The sequence below is a fragment of the Rhynchophorus ferrugineus genome, unplaced genomic scaffold (genome assembly GCF_030347505.1).
Source record: "Rhynchophorus ferrugineus isolate W39M unplaced genomic scaffold, kcgeb_rfMv2 rfM9, whole genome shotgun sequence".
NCBI classification, from domain to species: domain Eukaryota; kingdom Metazoa; phylum Arthropoda; class Insecta; order Coleoptera; family Curculionidae; genus Rhynchophorus; species Rhynchophorus ferrugineus.
In genome coordinates, this window is record NW_027472588.1 from 18,962,131 (window position 1) to 18,978,481 (window position 16,351).

General features: G+C 35.6%; 7 non-coding genes across 7 annotated transcripts; 4 read left to right on the forward strand and 3 right to left on the reverse strand.

Annotated features, from left to right (window-relative positions):
* Positions 1–438: 438 nt before the first annotated feature.
* On the forward strand, positions 439–510 carry TRNAD-GUC (transfer RNA aspartic acid (anticodon GUC)). The gene has a single exon. It is a non-coding gene; the product is annotated as a tRNA-Asp (tRNA).
* A 334-nt stretch (positions 511–844) lies between these two features.
* On the forward strand, positions 845–916 carry TRNAD-GUC (transfer RNA aspartic acid (anticodon GUC)). Its single transcript has one exon. It is a non-coding gene; the product is annotated as a tRNA-Asp (tRNA).
* A 66-nt stretch (positions 917–982) lies between these two features.
* Positions 983–1,054, forward strand: TRNAD-GUC (transfer RNA aspartic acid (anticodon GUC)). Its single transcript has one exon. It is a non-coding gene; the product is annotated as a tRNA-Asp (tRNA).
* Positions 1,055–1,648: 594 nt separating this feature from the next.
* Positions 1,649–1,720, forward strand: TRNAD-GUC (transfer RNA aspartic acid (anticodon GUC)). The gene has a single exon. It is a non-coding gene; the product is annotated as a tRNA-Asp (tRNA).
* Positions 1,721–6,943: 5,223 nt separating this feature from the next.
* On the reverse strand, positions 6,944–7,015 carry TRNAD-GUC (transfer RNA aspartic acid (anticodon GUC)). Its single transcript has one exon. It is a non-coding gene; the product is annotated as a tRNA-Asp (tRNA).
* A 457-nt stretch (positions 7,016–7,472) lies between these two features.
* TRNAD-GUC (transfer RNA aspartic acid (anticodon GUC)) lies at positions 7,473–7,544 on the reverse strand. The gene has a single exon. It is a non-coding gene; the product is annotated as a tRNA-Asp (tRNA).
* A 988-nt stretch (positions 7,545–8,532) lies between these two features.
* On the reverse strand, positions 8,533–8,604 carry TRNAD-GUC (transfer RNA aspartic acid (anticodon GUC)). The gene has a single exon. It is a non-coding gene; the product is annotated as a tRNA-Asp (tRNA).
* Positions 8,605–16,351: the final 7,747 nt, after the last annotated feature.

Here is a 16,351-nt window from a genome sequence, read left to right on the forward strand (position 1 = left end):
ATATCGGTCGAAAAGCCAGCGATAAGCGACTACAAACTGTATAGAATCTATGGCAAGAGCCCCTGTGTTGCTCTCTAGAGGGGTTGAGTTTTGTGCTTGATAAAAAAAATGTCTGTAATAAGACAGCTTGATTTAAATTTCAAGGAACTGACATATTTAATCAAAAGCAGTTCGCGTCTGGTTTCTAGGGAAGGATTGGTCTGGTTGGTTTGTTTCTTCGGTAGTATAGTGGTAAGTATCCCCGCCTGTCACGCGGGTGACCCGGGTTTGATTTCCGGCCAGGGAGTAGTTTTTTTTATATAAAAAGACTACTGAATATTTTCGGGACCTTAAATAAAACACATATTTTAAATTTATTTTGTAGGTTTAATCAATTAAAAACGCAAATATATTGAGACATCACTAGCTATAAATAGTGTTATGAAGGTGAATAATACATCTTCGGTAGTATAGTGGTAAGTATCCCCGCCTGTCACGCGGGAGACCCGGGTTCGATTCCCGGCCGGAGAGAAGATTTTTTTTATAAAAAGACACTACTAAATACTTTCGGGCCTCTAACTATATATTAAGGCATTGTTTCTTCGGTAGTATAGTGGTAAGTATCCCCGTCTGTCACGCGAGAGAGCCGGGTTCGATTTCCGGCCGGAGAGTAGATTTTTTTATATAAAAAGACTACTAAATATTTTCCGGACTCTAAATACCACACATTATATTTTAATTTTATCTTATAAATTTAATTAATTAAAAACGAAAAAATATTGAGGCATCTCTAGCTAATATAAATCGTATTGAAAACGGTTCTGGAATTGTCTGAGTATCATTTGTTATGAAGGTGAATAATACATCTTCGGTAGTATAGTGGTAAGTATCCCCGCCTGTCACGCGGGAGACCCGGGTTCGATTCCCGGCCGGAGAGAAGATTTTTTTTATAAAAAGACTACTAAATACTTTCGGGCCTCTAACTATATATTAAGGCATTGTTTCTTCGGTAGTATAGTGGTAAGTATCCCCGCCTGTCACGCGGGAGACCCGGGTTCGATTCCCGGCCGGAGAGTAGATTTTTTTATTAAAAGTCTACTAAATATTTTCGGGACACTAAATACACCACATTATATTTTAATTTTATATTATAAGTTTAATTAATTAAAAACGAAAAAATATTGAGGCATCACTAGCTACTACAAACCGTATTAAAAATGGTTTTAGGATTGTCTCTGTATCACGTGTTAGGAAGGTGAATAATACATGTTCGGTAATATAGTGGTAAATATCCCCGCCGGTCACGCGGGAGACCCGGGCTCGATTCCCGGCCGCCGAATAGATTCATATAAAAAAAATTACTGAATATTTTCAGAACTCTAAATACAACACATTATAATTTAATTTTGTTTTGTAAGTTTAGTTAATTAAAAACTAATTTAGTTAATATAAATTTATATATAAAGACTACTGTATATTTTCGGGACTCTAAATACAACACATAATATTTTAATAATTTTTTATAATTTTAAATATAATAATTTTTTGTTTTGTAGTTTTAATTAATTAAAAATGAACAAATATTGAGGCATCACTAACTAATATAAATCGTATTAAAAACGGTTCTCGAATTGTCTGAGTATCATTTGTTATGAAGGTGAATAATACATCTTCGGTAGTATAGTGGTAAGTATCCCCGCCTGTCACGCGGGAGACCCGGGTTCGATTCCCGGCCGGAGAGTAGATTTTTTTTATTAAAGGTCTACTAAATATTTTCGGAACTCTAAATACAACAGATTTTATATTAATTTTATCTTATAAAATTAATTAGTTATAAACGGAAAAATATTGAGGCATCACTAGCTACTATAAACCGTATTAAAAACGGTTTTAGAATTGCCTCTGTATCACGTGTTATGAAGGATAATAATAGATCTTCGGTAGTATAGTGGTAAGTATACTCGCCTGTCACGCGGGAGACCCGGGTTCGATTCCCGATTATTGGTTAGCAAATTATAGACTTTAAGGTATTGCTAGATTATTTTTAACATCCAAAAATATACTTTTTTAATGTTTACATTTGTTAGGGGTTCTATTTAACAATGTTACTGTAATAACAGAATTAAAATTGGCTATCGCAGCTTTACTACTTATTTGATTTAATACAAGTTTAGGTATTTTATATCAACTCATATGCGAGTACAAAAGTATATCTATAATGTATATATCAATTTGTGTACAATTTTCTGCCTAAAACCATATACTAAATGTGTACTAACAACAATCTGCATCCAACGTCAATACAATAAAACAAACGAATAGAATGCCTAAGAGTGTATGGACGGATGTCATACACTCTTAGGCATTATTATATTATGTTTATATCGGTAAAATAGTTTGTGTACCCATTGTTCTTATACATTTCGTAAATTTAGTCTTGAATAGGGCCAATATCAAGATGTTCAGGATTCGTCACCCACTTCGTATATAGATGGGTTTTCTTGGTTGAATCTAACATATTGTTCTTCATTTTGGAAGCGATGTTAGTCACAGTATCCACACTAATATTCAGCACAACATTAATATGCTAAAAACATTTTCAATAAAGTTGGAGCAAATTTATTTACATCTCTCTCCTCCATTATCTCGGTCCTTTTCGAAATAACTTACTAAAGACGCAGTTAGTTTGTGACTCTGACTATCTATTGTTTTCGGCATTTTCAAACGAACTAATATGATATATTACTCAACGAATTACAATTTATCATAATAATCAAAGCGCTATAATAACGTTTGCCGGTTTATAAACTGTAGTAATTATATTTTGAATAATTTTGCATACGCTTGACTACCGGACGACATTGGCAGGATAGGTAGATTTCACGTTCGAACTTGTTCAAAAATCATTATATATTATCTTAGTATATCTTACAATACACAACAAAATTCTAATCTAAATAAATTAATTAAACAAAATGTTATAAATATAATTTATTTTAACATTATAGTACATCTAAAAGCTACATTTAATTATACTGCCGACGTAGTTTATAGGTTAGAGTTATAACCTTGATTCACTATTGCTTTCAAGGATTTTGCATACGTTTGACAACCGGAAGACTTTGACAGGCTCATTGGTTTGCATTTTCGAACTAATCAGCCAACATTGTGTCTCTTTTTAACTAAAATCAAATGAGAAGGAAAATATTGTCTGATTCTGAAATGAATTTATAAATTGCGGCAGGCAATAAATAGGTTTTGAATAATAAATTGCTATTATATAAACAAATACTGAAACCTAAATGGACATACGAAGTTCATTTATGGGGATGACGGAGAGATGATGTAAGTATTGTGGGCGCACCCAAATACCACAAGACTAACTACCTACATCGAGGCCTTCAAATACTCATAGTCAGTCAAGAAATCAAGAGAATTACAAGGAGGTACGAGGAAAGACTCCATTCTCATGGGAATATTGAAGTATTACAATTTTTGGTTACCATCAGAGCAGGACACAGGCTCAATAGGATCAAACTATCTGGTCTTGTGTAGTGTTGTGTAGTGAGGTGCATATAATATAAAATAGAGCAGTAACATGTATAAACATTATTTCATCAGAGACTGAGGTTAGTCGGAAACGTTGTTACTAGTGTAATAATAAAATAATATAAAATATATTTACTTCGGCATCTATCCTTCTATCGCCTCTATCCCACGTTTACCCTATATTCCAATGATTTTTTTTATTATATTATACAATATTATTTTCCTTATCCCGTATAGTTATCATTAATTTGACTAGCGTTCCATATATATAAGACAATATCGCTGGCCTCATGATGTCATTGTTAAGCGAATCTCCAATAATAAAAAGACGGCTTCTAATAAGAGAACTTTTACGACATTTTTATTACGATCCTCCTATGAAGCGTCCAAGCTCGAGACAAAAGGATGACAAATTACCACTTTTAATTAGACGCATTCCGTATAAGCGGCGATTTATAGATCTTTTTCCAACGTATACTCACATACAAACACACACATACACACCAGCGACTAGACATCGAAATGATTTATAAGTGTTAACTCTGAAAAAAATCATGTTACATTTTCTGGGCGGCCATATTTTATGTCTTGTTTCAAGGGTTCCAAGTTGCAGTAAAAAGTCGGACCAGTATTCCTGAGGGTTGAGTTTTTTCGTGGGCGTTCGGTCGCTGCAACTTCGTCGTCGAATTTATTATTAATGGACGTGTTTTGGAATTTCCGGTCGCTGCGAGACGGGCGAGGGGTGGAGGATGAATTGCTCACCCAGAGACAAGTTTGCGTCCGAAGATAAATAGAGAGTTTAGCCCAGTTTTTGGACCGTGGCGTTCTTTGGGGACAGCGTCATTCTAAGGAGCCCAGTGGTCGTTGAAAAAGTTGTGAGGGATGAGCGGACAAATTTCAGGACCAAAAATGCGACCAGTTTTAAAAAAGACTTTTTTATGGGACGCGTAACGTATTAACCGATATATCATATTTGAATAGAAAAAAAAGTAATATTTTATCAGAGTTGGCGAAGAAGTGGTTTTTTTGTTAATCTCTTAGAACTTCAACAATCTGCCCATGGGCAATGAGTATTTTTTTATGATTTCCGTTAAAGTGTATAACTATGTAGACATATAGATGACCGCTTCAGTTAGTAATCTGTTGTACAAAATTATAATCTAAATCTTATTGTAGAGGCTATTCTATCCTATTCTAGAGGATATTATATGTCATTCCATATGTCTATTAAACAATCCGTATGGCAGTATGCCTTTGAGCCTACGCAATTTATTGTCATCACGCACATTTAACTGTTGGGTGAATGCATTGGGACAGTCTTTCAGGGTATATTGCACAAACACATTAACTCACACTCGTTATGGGTTCTAAGGGGATATCCCGCTGAATTAGTTTGTTGGACATGTAATATTGTGCATCGACGATGACTCGCAATACTCTATTCTGTAACCTCTGAAGGATAACAATGTTGAATTTTTGCTAATAGTACTCCATAGTATTAGGTCAATTCCATACCGTAGGTCAAAATGGGCCTAAGTATTGACTTATTCAGAAAGACCTTGTTATCTAAAGAAAATTTAGATTTACGCCCTATCAGCCAATACATTTGGTTTGGTTTAAGACCAAGCTATCTGCGAATTGTAACTATAGTCAATTCAAAACAGTAGTGACACGTGGGATCAATATGTGTCTGTCTAAAATTGTAAATTCGTTTTATAGTCAGAAAATATTATCCTTCTCGTTTTATTCTATTTAAAAAGAGATAGAATGCTGTTAGAGAAGTTCGAACATGTATCCGAATTAACCTGCAAAAGTTGCCCCTTTGTTCTGCAAAATTCTTGAAAACATTATAATTAAGGGTTTTAAACCGGTAAACGTTGTTTTAACGCTTTGTTTTAATGAATTTAAAATCGCCGCGGTTTTTAATGAAAATATTTTTTTGCGAATCGCAGCTGCACTGAATATTAATACGGCACGGTCATTAAAATATCTCAAAAAAACAATATAACCTTAAATTCATCAAAAAGAAACCGTGTTTATGCGAAACAGGTGACGAATAAAGATCAAACTGTTGTTAGCTGTATTAGAGACCACATATACGAAATGTAGAAAACAGTAATTAGTTTTTCAATCGAAACATAATTTAATATAATTATTTCAGAGAAAAGTGTTAGTCCATGAAAGTATCCATAAAAAGCCAAAACATACACAGCTATTTGAGGGATGTGCAACATCCCTTCATACACTGAGTAATATATGATTTAAGTGGTGTAAAGATAACACACGAAGGGGTTTAATGGAACTTCCAGAGGTTTCATTATCTAAGTATTAAATGAACGATTTTCCGATAACAAAATTCTCTCCGACCGGCAATCGAAACCGGGTCTCCAGCGTATCAGGCGGAGATTCTTACCACTATACTACGGAAGATATATTGGTCACCTACACCGCAAATGATTCGCAGATGATAGGAGGAAGCGCTCATAACACGCTTTATAATAGCTCAAGTTGCATCAATATTTTTTAGTTTTAAATTCATTAAAGCTATAAAAAACTAGTAAAATGTGGCATAATATATTTAAAGGCCTGAAAATATTCAGGATAATATTTACAAAAAAAAGTAATTCTCTCCGGCTGGGAATCGAACCCGGGTCTCGCGCGTGTCAGGCGGGGATATTTATCACAATACTACCGAAGATGTATTAGTCACCTTCACCGCACATGATACGCAGACGATAGGAGAGAGCGCTCCTATCATGCTTTATAATAGCTCACGTTGCATCACTATTTTTGAGTCTTAAATTCATTGAAGCTATAAAAAATTAGTAAAATGTGGCATAATATATTTAAAGGCCTGAAAACATTCAGGATACTTTTAACAAAAAAAAATTCTCCTCGGCCGGGAATCAAATCCGGGTCTCCCGCGTGACATGCGGGGATACTTACCACTATACTACCGAAGATGTATTGGTCAGCTTCACCGCACATGATACGCAGGCAATAGACGATAGCGCTCCTATCACGCTTTATGCTAGCTGGCATTAATATATTTTAGCCTTTAATTCATTGAAGCTATAACAAATGAATAAAATATGGCATAATTTATTTTTAAGCCTGAAAACATTCAGGATCCTCTTTACAAAAAAAAATTCTCCCCGGCCGGGAATCGAACCTGGGTCTCCCGCGTGACCTGCGGGGATAATTACCACCATACTACCGAAGATGTATTGGTCACCTTCAGCGCACATGACACGCGGACGATACGAGAGAGTGCTCCTATCACGCTTTATGCTAGCTGGAGTTGCATACATATTTTTTAGTCTTTAATTCATTGAAGCTATAAAAAATAAATAAAATGTGGCATATTTAATTTAGAGGGCTGAAAACATTCAAGAGAACTTTTACCAAAAAATTTCTCTCCGGCCGGGAATCGAACCCGGGTCTCCCGCGTGACAGGCGGGGATACTTACCACTATACTACCGAAGATGTATTGGTCACCTTCACCGCACATGATACGCAGACGACAGGAGAGAGCGCTCCTATCACGTTTTATGCTAGCTGGCGTTGCATCAATATTTTTTAGTCTTTAATTCATTGAAGCTAGAAAAATTAAATAAAATGTGGAATAATATATTTATAGGCCTGAAAACATTCAGGATACTTTTTACCAAAATATTTCTTTCCGGCGGGGAATCGAACCCGAGTCTCCCGCGTGAGAGGCGGAGATACTTACCACTATACTACCGAAGATGTACTGGTCACCCTCATCGCAGATGATGCGCAGACGATAGGAGGAAGCGCTCATAACACGCTTTATATTAACTCGCGTTGCATCAATATATGTTAGTTTTTAAGTCATTGAAGCTATAAAAAAATAAATAAAATGTGGAATAATATATTTATAGGCCTGAAAACATTCAGGATACTTCTTACCAATAAATTTCTCTCCGGCCGGGAATCGAACCCGGGTCTCCCGCGTGACAGGCGGGGATACTTACCACTATACTACCGAAGATATACTGGTCACCCTCATTGCACATGATGCGCAGACAATAGGAGAAAGCGCTTATAACACGCTTTACACTAGCTCGCTTTGCACCAAATATGTTTTAGTGTTTAATACATTGAAGCTAAAAAAAATAAATAAAATGTGGCACAATATATTTAAAGGCCTGAAAACAAACAGGATACCTTTTGCCAAAAAATATCTCTCCGACCGGGAATCGAACCCGTATCTCCCGCGTGACAGGCGTAGATACTTACCACTATACTACCGACGATGTATTGGTCAACTTCAGTGCATATGACACGCAGACGATAGGAGAGAGCGCTCATAACACACTTTATATTAGCTCGCGTTGCATCAATATATTTTAGTCTTTAATTCCTTGAAGCTATAAAAAATAAAAAAAATGTGGCATGATATATTTAAGGCCTGAAAACATTCAGGATACTTTTTACCTAAAAAATTTTCTCCGGCCGGGAATCGAACCCGAGTCTTCCTCGTGACAGGCGGAAGTACTATTATACTACCCTATACTACCGATGATATATTGGTCACCTTCATCACACATGATGCGTAGTCGATAGGAGGAAGGGCTCATAACACACTTTATACTAGCTCGCGTTGCACCAATATGTTTTCTCTTCAAAACATTGAAGCTATAAAAAATAAATAAAATTTTGGATAATATATTTAAAGGCCTGAAAACATTCAGGATACTTGTTACCAAAAAATGCTCACCGGCCGGGAATCGAAACCTAGTTACCCTCGTGACAGGCGGGGATACTTACCACTATACTACCGAAGATGTACTGGTCACCCTCATCGCAGATGATGCGCAGACGATAGGAGGAAGCGCTCATAACACGCTTTATATTAACTCGCGTTGCATCAATATATGTTAGTTTTTAAGTCATTGAAGCTATAAAAAATAAATAAAATGTGGAATAAAATATTTATAGGCCTGAAAACATTCAGGATACTTTTTACCAAAAAATTTCTCTCCGGCCGGGAATCGAACCCGGGTCTCCCGCGTGACAGGCGGGGATACTTACCACTATACTACCGAAGATATACTGGTCACCCTCATTGCACATGATGCGCAGACAATAGGAGGAAGCGCTTATAACACGCTTTACACTAGCTCGCTTTGAACCAAATATGTTTTAGTGTTTAATACATTGAAGCTAAGAAAAAATAAATAAAATGTGGCACAATATATTTAAAGACCTGAATACAAACAGGATACTTTTTACCAAAAAATATCTCTCCGGCCGGGAATCGAACCAGTGTCTCCCGCGTGACAGGCGTAGATACTTACCACTATACTACCGACGATGTATTGGTCAACTTCAGTGCATATGACACGCAGACGATAGAAGAGAGCGCTCATAACAGACTTCATATTAGCTCGCGTTGCATCAATATTTTTTAGTCTTTAATTCCTTGAAGCTATAAAAAATAAAAAAAATGTGGCATGATATATTTAAGGCCTGAAAACATTCAGGATACTTTTTACCAAAAAAATTCTCTCCGGCCGGGAACTATACTACCCTATACTACTGATGATATATTGATCACCTTCATCACACATGATGCGTAGTCGATAGGAGGAAGGGCTCATAACATACTTTATACTAGCTCGCGTTGCACCAATATGTTTTACTCTTCAAAACATTGAAGCTATAAAAAAATAAATAAAATTTTGGATAATATATTTAAAGGCCTGAAAACATTCAGGATACTTTTTACCAAAAAATGCTCACCGGCCGGAAATCGAAACCTAGTTACCCTCGTGACAGGCGGGGATACTTGCCACTATACTACCGAAGATGTATTGGTCATCTTCACTGCACATGATAAGCAGACAATTGGAGAAACCGCTTTTAACACGGTTTATAATAGCTGGCATTCCATCTATATTTTTTAGTGTTTAATTCATTGAAGCTATAAAAATAAATAAAAATAAAATGTGACATAATGCATTTAGAGGCCTGAAAACATCAGGACCATTCAGGAGACTTTTTACCAAAAAATTTCCCTCCGACCGGGAATCGAACCTGGGTATCTCATGTAAATCCCAAGGATCATGTTCAATAGTCCTCAAAGCATGAACAACAAGTATATGTATCTGGATCTCGGGATGCTAATAGTAAAGCAAAAATAATACATTATATCAAAAAGTATCAGAGAACACTTGTGCAAAATACATCATATCTAATCTCGATAGCAGATTCTTGTAAAGTGTTGGGCGCTGGACCTACAGATTGAAACTTTCTCATTAAAAAAAAACGATAACAAACAGTGTGAAAGAGTTTTTTTGTTTTGGTCTGAAACCAGGCAGTGGTATGCATGATACATACCCGATCACGGAAAATTAGACTGTAGCGACAAATTGGATAAGGTTATGTGGGACTACCTCTGGACTTACCAGTACACTAAACCGAAACCGCCTCACAGCTGACCCCTGTAGGTCATTACTGCTACTGCATTAAATTTGTGGATATGGCACCCGCCAACCGAGCAGCTGTTGGACACGAGTATGGTAGCAAAACTTATAACTGCAGATACGAATGAGATAGTTGCAGTCTGCAAAAAGGGGAAATTAGCGGTAACACGGTGCTAAGCTCTCAGCATCTCCACCAGATCGCGAAAAAGCGCGTTTTCAGATGAACTTAGTTCAGTTCCAACCTTCGTAGGCTGAAGACGTATTTTCAATACGGTCCAAGCTATAAAAGGATACCTTTTTTTAAAAAAAAACCCAGTATTTTATTACGGTTTTTTAATAGAGTGTTAAAAACGCATAACAGATGCGGCTATCCGTCTGTCAGTGGACTTAAAGTGTAGTGAATACGTGTTTACGTGACCAGACAAAAGGACTGCATCTCATTTTTATTAGTGTTTAAAATTATTTCATCTTATTTTACAACAGTCCTTTTGAAATTAATTTATAGTATTTATAGTAAAAAACTAGTGCTAAAATAACGTAAGTGAAAAATGAAGTGCGTGAAATAAACAATGTATTTATTTTATTTTTTTATCCTCTGGAAGTAAATTAAATAAAATATTAAAAATTAAAAAATGGCAAACCATAGCGATTCAACCAAATCACCTGCACACTTTGATATAAGATTAGAACAAACAGCAACAACGCAAACTCCACCATCAGAATGGACTACAGTCATTAACAAAAAACGATTGAGAAGTCCAGAAGAAGAAATCGCGAGGAAACAAACAAGAATCAGTGACTATTGGTTGCAGAAACCGATAGAGACAAAAAACAGTTTTAGCAACCTGTCGGAAGAAATTGAAGAGAACATACAACCAAGCCCTGAAAAAGTTGTTCCGAAACCACCACCAATAACAGTCTATAAGGTAGGAATAATAAAAAATATCCATGACTTATTGAAAACCATTACTACGAACTACACAATTAAAACAGTGAGCTATGAAACAATTAAAATCCAATTGTTCGAAGCGGATCACTTTAAAGTTCTTATTAAAGAATTGGATGAAAGAAATACCCAATACCATACATTCAGGCCAAAATCCGAAAGAACATTTAAATTCGTATTAAAAGGATTACATCACGGGACGGACTTTAACACCATCAAGGTAGCACTAGCTGAAAAAGGCCACGAGGTCGTAAATATTCACAATATACGACATCACACGACAAAAAAACCTCTGCCTATGTTTTATATAGACATAAAACCTAATGGAAATAATAAGGCGGTGTATGAAATCACCAAATTGGAAAATAATATTATTAAATGCGAACCACCACATATAAAAAGAATTATACCACAATGCACAAGGTGTCAAGCGCACGGGCACACAAAGACTTACTGTCGCAAATCATATAGATGCGTAAAATGTGCAGGAGAACATAAGACAGGAGATTGTACTCGTAAAGTTCGCGATGAAAAAGTGAAATGTGTTAACTGTAACGGAAATCATCCAGCGAACTACAAGGGTTGCGCAGTTCACAAGCAACTACAGCAGAAACTCTATCCTGCCTTAAGGGAAAAAAGGTATCAACAAAAACAATCCACTACTACCAATCTACCACTACCCACCAGAACAAGTCAACCAGACATAACTTATGCCCAAATAGTTGAAAATGGTTCAGCACAAAAACGAGAGACAATATCTCAACCTACTGAAACTAGCAACATCTCAAGATTAGAAAATATGATGGCCAAACTAATGGATCAAATGAGTACGATGCTTGGTCTACTCACAACCGTCGTCAGCAAACTTGCCTAATGCCTGAAACCAATAGCTACAAAATCGCCGTCTGGAATGCCAATGGGCTTCAACAACACGCCAGGGAACTAAAAATGTTCGTAAATGAACAAAATATTGACGTTATGATGGTTTCCGAGACACACTTTACGGACAAGAATTATCTGAAAGTTCCTAAATATAAGCTTTATCATACAAATCACCCTGATGATAAAGCACATGGAGGTACAGCCATAATAATTCGAGATGATATAAAGCATTTCGAAAAAGAAAAATTCCGCAAAGACTACCTGCAAGCCACCAGTATAACCATAGACGAAGCCCATGGACCATTAACAATTTCTGCGATTTATTGCCCACCCAAACATAACAACAAGGCAGAACAATTTCAAGAATTCTTCAGTACGCTAGGTAATAGATTTATAGCAGGAGGAGATTATAATGCAAAACATTTAATGTGGGGTTCAAGAATAATAACCTCAAAAGGTAGAGAACTGCTCAAAGCCATAAGGAAAGATAACTTACAACATATCTCTACTGGTGAACCAACATATTGGCCTTCAGACAGAAATAAAAAACCAGATACAATAGATTTCTGTATTACAAAAAATATTGATCCAAAAAAGTGTCAGGCAGAATCATGTTTCGACCTGTCTTCTGATCATTCACCAATAATAGTAACAATTTCTTCAAAAATTACCATCAAAGATAAACCCCCTTCTCTGTGCAATAATAGAACTAACTGGCCCTCATTTAGAGAAAACTTAGACCAAAATATCTCTCTAAACTTACCGTTACAAACTGAAATGGATATAGAAGTAGCAGCAATAAATCTTACAAAAAATATACAGGAGGCAGCATATTCCGCGACTCCCAACAGTGAAACATTTCCAAGAAAAAATACACATATATCATGTACAATACAGAAAAAGATAGCAGAAAAAAGAAAGTTACGACGAAATTGGCAACAGCAAAGGACTGAAGAGAATAAAAGAAAATTTAATAGGGCCATAAAAGAGCTGAGAGATCTAATCCAAATTGAACAAAACCAAGGCATTCAAGAATACCTAGAAAACTTGACATCAACTGAGGCTACAGACTATTCGTTGTGGAAAGCAACAAAAAAGCTTAGGAGATCCCAGCAGCATAACCCACCTATTAAAACAAGCGAAAATAATTGGGCGAGAAGCAATAAAGAGAAGGCCGACATTTTCTCAAAACACTTAAAAAATGTTTTTAAACCTTTCCAGTCTCAGCTACATAAAGATGACGAAAATAAAATTACTAGCTTTCTAGATTCGCCATTTCAAATGGATTTACCGCACGAGAAATTAACGGTCAAAAAAGTTAAACATACAATAATGAGAGAGATTAATATTAAAAAAGCTCCTGGTTATGACTTAATTACTGGCAAAATTTTAAAAGAACTATCTGAAAAGGCTATAAAACTATTAACATATATTTTTAATGCTATGCTACGAATTAATTACTTCCCTAGTATCTGGAAAGTAGCTAAAATATTAATGATACTTAAACCAGGAAAAATACCAGAAGATGTGACCTCCTACCGACCTATAAGTTTATTACCAATAATCTCGAAAGTTTTCGAGAAATTATACATAAAAAAACTAAACTATATAATAGAAAAAAGAAAAATTATTCCAGAACATCAGTTTGGCTTTCGCAATAAGCATGGGACTATAGAACAAGTGCATAGACTTGTAAACCAAATAAACGCTGACCTAAATGCCAAAAGATATTGTTCGGCTGCTTTCCTAGACATATCTCAGGCTTTTGACAAAGTATGGCATACGGGCTTGCAGGTTAAACTAAAGAAACTTCTCCCTCATCCGGACTATCAGCTACTAAAATCGTATCTCACTGACAGACATTTTATCGTAAATCAAGGCGATGAACATACCGAATTAAATCCCATATATTCAGGAGTTCCGCAAGGTAGTGTACTGGGTCCAGTACTGTATCTTCTGTATACGGCTGATCTGCCCACCACAAAAATAACTACTGTGGCAACATATGCAGACGATACAGCAATCTTAGCATCCCATGAAGATCCAGTCACAGCATCAATAAACCTACAAACCCACCTGGAGCAAATACAATTATGGTTGAAGACATGGCGCATTAAAGCCAATGAATCAAAATCCACGCATATAACGTTTACCCTGCGTAGAAAAACATGTCCACCAGTAAATATCAATCATTGTCAACTCCCCCAAGCAGAGCATGTTAAATATCTTGGTATGCATTTAGATCGACGCCTAACCTGGAAGAAGCACATACTCTCTAAACGGAAACAACTAGGACTAAAATTATATCAAATGTATTGGCTCATTGGGCGCAAATCCAAGCTATCATTAGATAACAAGGTATTGCTGTATGAGTCTATACTCAAGCCCATTTGGACATATGGAATTCAACTATGGGGTACCGCTAGCAAATCTAATATATCCATCATTCAACGGTTCCAAAATAAGGTGTTGCGTGCCATTGTTGATGCTCCGTACTATATTTCAAATAAAGTGATACAACGCGATATTCCTCTAGAACCTATAACGAGTGTAATCCAACGTGTTTGTGTGAAGTACTTCGAAAGAGTGTCAGTGCATCCCAATGTACTCGCTAATCAGCTAAATATGCGACGTGATAGTGAAGTGCGTAGACTAAAACGTTTAACACCACCTGATCTGATTACTGGACATATGTAGAGTTTAGAATAAGCATTAGAATAAGTCTAATTAATTAAGATAATATTTTGTACAGAAGATTGCTTAATGAAGTGATTTTCTACATGCCATGTATATATAATATAAACAGAAGAAATACTTATTGCCAATAGGGCAGATTGTGGACTCACGAAGAGTAATAAAAAAAAAAAAAAAAAAAAAAAAAAAAAAAAAAAAAAAAAAGATGAACTTGAACTGATTTGTTGTTTGTAGATGGATTGAGATATGAAGTGCTTGATTTTTGTAGTGTCATTTTCTCTTTGAATTAGATTATTTTTGACAAACCATGGATCATTTGAAATTCTCCTGAGGATGTTATTTTTGAAAATTTGAAGTCTTTTCACCTGATTGGGTGTAAAGTAGACATTAGATCCGTAGAGGCGTAGGGACGGAATTAACATCTTGTAAAATAAACATTTGATGGAGATGAGACGTCTGCCAGAAGGGCAGATTAGAGAAGATAGCAGGTTGATATCGCCGGACCTTTCTGGATTGCGTTCTTGATTTGGGAATGTCAACTGAACCGTGGGTCAAGGTAGAGACAGAGATACATGACGTTATCCAGCCCTGGAATTTTTCCGGTGTCGATCTTAAGTTGAGAGGCGCCGTGCGTAATGCTTCTTGCTCAAGATAAGCAAGATCGAGCTGCTTCTGTAAACGTCCTTGAATGGTATCCAAGAACTTGTAAGCCGTGAGAAAGCAGTGTCTTATTAGAAGTTTAAGTTTATTAAAAGATTATGAAGTTTCTTTATTTGCTATTAAAGTGATTATATATAGTTTTAAATCTCTTTATGCCAAAAATATGCTTTTTAACTACCGGATATAGTTAAATATTACTTGAATAAAAGACTTAAGTTCCCCTTATTTTATTTTCTAAATCGAATACCAGCTAAAGAAATAAAATAAGGTAAATATTGAGGACTTGCAGATATTTGTCAAAAGTGACATCAATGTACTTTACGTAATAATAACACGTTTTTCATGTTTAAGGTACTGTTTTTAGTAAATTAGACATTTTCAAACAATTAATTTAAGTGGCAATACAGAAGATGGTGAATATTGAGAAAAAATAACGTTATTTCAAAAATAAATATTTTTTTATAATGGGAGTTGAATGTAACACAGATCATGATCAGTAATTCAGATATGATTTTCTGAATGTGCAATCCATAATATTTCTATATTTTTAATATAGATAATTTTATTTTCTGTTTCATATTGAAGACTTAAAATACAAAGTAGTAGGAATAATTTTTTCAGAAACATGTTTCATATGCCTCATATCTACTTTAGTAGTTAAGAAAATCAATTATCCAATCCAAAACGAATCTATCTAATGAAATACTAACGGAATAACATTCATTGTTCCATTACTATATGACGCCCGTTTCAATATTGACAATGTTGTTGGGTTGCCTATAACGCGTCGCGTATAAAATTGGATATCTCCACGAAACAATAGACCTAAAAGTGAAACTCCGAATTCAGTTACGTATTTATTACATCGAATTATTAACGGGTAGATGGCGCTGTAAGCGAAACAGCAAACGAGAGGAAATTGTGTTTGTTTTGTGCTGCTAGATAGTTTCGTGCGATTTTCGAAGGGAGAAAAATGCCTGCGCTATTTGGATGTTTCTATTATTGACATAGTAGGCACGGAGGTCTAGATATTTTAGGATTGGTAAAATTACGGATACTGTATTTGTTCTCATTATAGAGACATATTGTCAGCGGAAGTGATTTTTTGAAAATCTAGTGTTAGTTAACTAGAATATTTGTTCTTATTAATGTAACGAGTTTTTACATTAATGTGTTTCAGCCTATGTT